Source organism: Octodon degus, unplaced genomic scaffold (genome assembly GCF_000260255.1).
Source record: "Octodon degus isolate 3935 unplaced genomic scaffold, OctDeg1.0 scaffold00158, whole genome shotgun sequence".
Lineage (NCBI taxonomy): Eukaryota > Metazoa > Chordata > Mammalia > Rodentia > Octodontidae > Octodon > Octodon degus.
The window spans coordinates 1864036-1869324 of record NW_004524734.1 but is presented as its reverse complement, the minus strand read 5'-3'; the positions used below and the strand labels follow the sequence as shown (position 1 = coordinate 1869324).

Sequence of the window (5289 nt, the reverse complement as noted above, 5' to 3'; positions counted from 1 at the left end):
TGTGTTCTTGGCATCTCCAGTTTCCTGGGGTCTCCACTGAAGCTTTGGCTTCACTTTCACAGATTGCCCTCTTGAGGGCTCTTGGTAGGGATTATGACCTCATTACACATTCTTTGCTTAGCTTGTAAGATCTTCTTTGAAGTTTGAACATAGACGTCCCTGGCCCCACAACTCTTACATTCTGCATGCCAGTAAAACCAGCATTGCACAGATGTTGTGAGGGTCTTCTTTCAGCTGGAGCAGTATCCAGGCCCTTTTGGACTATGGTTGAAATTGCCTTGGAGGGTACGGATGACCAGCACTGTGAATTGAGTTATGGGGAACTGTCTCAAGTAGGAAGTCTAGGGACATTCTTCTTAAATGAAAGGTTTATAATTTTTGTACCTTTAGTAGGTCTTTCTAGTATTTGAGAAACTCTCAGGCATATTTCATCTTATCCCCATGTGAAGTACTTGGTTTTTTGTTTTAAATAGTGTTAATCCTCTCAGCAGCCACAACTCTTTTAGCCCAAACATGCGTAATTACTTTTGGGACAAAATATAAAAATTCTTCAAGTATTTCTGCTCTTGTTTTGCTCCCATTTCTCACTATAAACCTGGAAAAGAAAACCAGCCAGTAATATTCATGCCGCAGCCTAAATGTTGGGCTGTCTTGAAATTTCCTTCTCCAAATAAGTTAGTCCATTTCCTTTAATCTTACTCCCCCACAAAGTCACAGAACATAGGAAAAATATTCTACTAGAACATTTACTAGAACTTCTACTAAACATTCTACTAGAACTTCTAATTCTCTACTCGAGTGTAAGGAACATGGCCTCTAGTCCAACTGCCAATAGAGTCCTTGTTTCTACCTGAAACTTTCTGAGCTTGATCTTTCTTAAATACATGTCTGTCAGGATTTTGGTCTTCTGAGTTCCCACCAACATCTTCCATCCATCTCTGCTTATAACCTTCTAACACTTTCTGACTTATATCTTTAAACCTTTTCGAACTTTTTTTAGCAAACAGTTCCAAAGGCTTCTACACATTATGGTCAGATACAGTCATAGCAATCTTCTCATTTCACCATTACCAATTTTCTGTTTGCATTGCTAGGACATAATACTCAACATCCAGAGTTTAAAGGAGGAGAGGTTTAACTTAGCTCATGGTTTCAAGGGATTTGGTACATGGTCACTGGGCTCCTGGGCTGGAACATCATGATGGAAAGGAATGGCAGAGTAAAGCTGCCTAGTTTATGGCAGCCAGGCGGCAGAGAAGGGGAACAGTGCCAGATTAGAAGGGAAAAAGGACTATGAATAGTACCCAAGTCATGCCTCCTTGAGCCACCCAGGCATAACCAGAAGTGTTTTCCACCAATCCCTTTGGTGGTTCCCAGGCCAATGAAGTTGACATAGCCACTCTGTTACAGTCACAAAGCCAGGGGATGTTATAATTGATATCACTACTCAATCCTTTAGTTGTTGAGAACATGGACTTTAGAGTCAGGAAAATCTGTATTTTTATCCCGACTGTTATCCTGTCTTGCTACGTGACAAAACTATGTTCATAAACTCGCTCTTTTCTATAAAATGGAACTAATAATAAAGTCCACTTTAGAAAGTTGTGAAGATTAGATGAGAAAAGAATTTAGCATGTGCTTTGCATTGAATAGTAAGTGCTTGACAAATATAATATCATCATCACTTTCTCTGTCACTTTCCTGTCACTGGGACAAAATACTCAACATATGCACCTTAATGAAAAAGAGGTTTACTTAGAAAACAGTTTCAGAAGTTTTACAAAGTTGGCTGATTCCAAGACAGAAACAGTATGCCAGAAAAGTGTGGTAGGAGAAAGCTTTACAACCCATGGCAGTCAGGCTACAGAGAGAGTGCAAAGCTGTGAATAGGAGCACGTCCTTTCAGGTCCGGCCTTCAGGGACCTACTTCTTTCTGCTGCATCCCCTCTTTCAGCCTTGAGCTCATCAGTGGGTTGATCCATTAATGAGGATCACACCTCCATAATCTAATCACTAAAGGTGAAAGCTTTGTCTCTGAACATATGAGGTGTTGGGGGACATTTTACACCTAAACCATAATAATTTCCATCACACTAAATCTCATGTAGCTCCCCTAGAACAAGCAGTTTCTTCAGTATCTACATAAAATCTTCAGTGGAAAAAGGAGCCAATGAGATGCATCAAGAATTCAGAGGCAGGGAGACTGTTTTAAGCTGTGATCATCAGTAAAGCCTATTGTTGGATCTTCTTTTTCTTTTTCTTCTTCTTCTTTTTTTTTTTTTTTTTGGCGGAACCAAGGATTGAACTCAGACTCTTGCGCTTGCCAGGGAAGCACTTATTCCACTGAGCCATCTCCCCGGCCCTCTTGTTGGATCTTGATCTCCACTGATGGATAGAATTTCCACAGGTTGAGATTGGTGAAAGGGGAACATTCCAGGCAGAGGACAAAGGACAGGACTTGAGCTGAGGCAAAGAATCAGGAAGCACAGTGAATCTGTAGTTTCCTTATAAGGTAACTGGTAGGAAAGATGACAACATTGTCATGACTCAGGTAATATTTCTAGGAAGCTTTGTGAAAACTTTTGCTTCATAGGCTGCTCTTTGGCTATCTTCTCTATTCTGGCCTTCCAACTGTTCTTAGGCTAAAACTTGCTTCCCTGTGTTTTTTCCTTCGTGGAACTGTCCTCTTGGGTCCTGCAAATTGCTCCCTCATCTTCATCCATCCTAATGCAGTGGGCTGGAACATGGTTTTGTGTAGTCATGTGTTATAACCCTTCCAGAGTGTTCTCAAATGAATTCCTGAAGTCTTGTTCAACAGGCTGGACTGAGGGTGATGCAGAGGCTAAGAGAGGCTCACAAAGATGAAAATCTATGGAGAAAAATAGTAAAGATAGCACCCCTCTGAAGAGAGGCACGGGTTCCAGGTTGCTTGGCTTTTTTTCTAGTGCGTTAAATGAAATAAGAAACAGAACAGCCTGTGGCTTATGTTGGAGGCATACATTTCTTAGAAAGTTTGTTTCTAAAAAATGGCCCTGAGTGGCTATAAAAATATAGAAAGACACATTTTTATTATTTCTAGACACAAGAGCTTATATAGGAGAAAATCTCTGGGAAGGAGGCAGAGAAAGAAACAATGCAGTGTTATAGCTTAGAGATAATATGTTCCAGGAACTTTGCAGAAAGAAATAGTTCTGCATGGAGGAGGATTTGGATGCGCTCGTGTCTGGATGTGTCCCCAAAGCTTCATATGCTCATAGGTGAGTGGCGCTTTTCGGAGGTGATGCTGGGATCAAGGGTGTGTACTAAAGTAATGCACTGATTGGTAGGGCATAGTTCATATTTTACCCAGGGCACCACACCCTAACTATGGGTGTCCTGGATAAAATATAAGGGACAGAAGGAGGGTCACTTGTTGCTTGATGCTCCCCTGCTTCACTGCTTGCTGCTTTGTGCTTTGCTGCCCTCTGCTCACCATGAATTCTTTCTCCCCTATGATACCCCTCTGCCATGCCACCACATAGCCTGCCAATTATGAACTGAAACCTCTACAAACAGAACTACAATAAACCTTTACTCCTTTAACCTTGGGTGTCATGTGTTTTGTCTCAGCAACAAGAAAAGTAAGGCAGTGTGTATCCCCACAGACTCATGTGTTCTAGTGCTGAGCCCCAAGACCTTAGAATGTGACTGCTTTTGTTTTCTTGTTTATTTTAATTTTTTAATAGATTGCAAATTGAAAATAAATTATTTACAAACATAAATGAATATAACAATAAAAATTGTCCAAAATAAAAATGAAGAAAAAAATTATGGATTAGTCATAATAGTTCACTGGGTAGTGACTGCTTTTGGAGACAGGATCTTTATAGAGGTAATTCAGATGAGGTTGTTGAGTTAGGTCCTGACCTAGAATGACTGTGGTCCCTATAAGAAGAGAAAATACAGACACAGAAATACACAGAGGAAGACCATGTGAGGACCCAGGGAGATAAGAGTCATCCTCATGCCAGTGAGAAAGATCTCAGGACAGCTACACATGCTGACCCCTTCATTTTGGACTTCTAACTTCCAGAGCTGTGATAAAAGGGTTTCCTTTGTTTGGCCCCTAGTCTGTGACACTCCCTTGTGTTCCTACAAATCAGCACCTTAGTAATCAGAAATGGGGCACACAGATATCTTTGGCTCAACTTCTGACATTTGGGAGATTTTCCATGCCCATCATTTTTTGTCTGTTACAAACTCCAAAAAAGCCACATATTTCAAAGAGTAATTAAAAACAAACAAACAAAACCCCTCTTCACTTGGAGGGGTGTGGAGACGCTTCTGGAAGGAATGCTGCGATGGCCCCGCAGGGGGAGCCCCAGGTCCAGTTCGAGTTCGTGCTGGTGGGTGACGGCGGCACCGGCAAGACCACGACGTGAAGGGTGAGATCGGGAAGAAGTACGTGGCCACACTGGGCATGGAGGTGCACCTGCTTGTGTTCCACACCAACCGGGGCCCCATCAATTCAGCGTGTGGGACAGGCCAGCCAGGAGCAATTGCTATTATCATGGTTGACGTGACATCCAGAGTTACCTAGAAGAACGTGCCTAACTGGCATAGAGACCTGGTGCAAGTGTGCGAGGACATCCCCATCGTATCGGGCGGCAACAAAGGAGACATCGAGGACAGCAAAGTGAAGGCGAAGTGCACTGTCTTTCACCGAAAGAAGATTCTGCAGTACTATGATATTTCTGCCAAAAGTAACTACAACTTTGAGAAGCTCTTCCTCTGGCTCGCCAGAAAGCTTATCGGAGACATGGAGTTCGTCGCCATGCAGGCTCTCGCCCCGCCAGAAGTCATCATGACCCAGCCTTGGCCGCGCAGTGTGAGCACGATTTAGAGGTTGCTCAGACCACTGCTCTTCCGGGTGAGGATGAGGACCTGTGAGGAAGGGAAGCGGCCGGCGTCAGAAGTCTAGTTTTATAGGCAACTGTCCTGTGACGTGAGCGGTGCCGCGTGCGTGCCACTTTGTTATCTATCGAAGCAGACGTGTGCTTCATCTTTGGGATGCGGAAGGAGATGAATGGGTTTCAGAGTGAGTGTGGCAGTTAAACCCTGGTTTTTTTGACCTGCATATTTAGCTGTTTGGAATGCAGTTGTTTTCCTTGAGTTTCAAATATAACACTGCTACAGTCACATCACAGTACTCCACGGTGAAGTTTTGTTTGTTACTGTCATTCCCATTCCTTTGCATTTAGAATCAGAATAAAGTTGTATTAAAAAAAAAAAAAAGAAAAAAACAGCAAC

General features: G+C 42.6%; 1 pseudogene; it reads left to right on the top strand.

Annotated features, from left to right (window-relative positions):
* The first annotated feature begins 4340 nt into the window (after positions 1-4340).
* LOC101565444 lies at positions 4341-4929 on the top strand (annotated as a pseudogene).
* Positions 4930-5289: the final 360 nt, after the last annotated feature.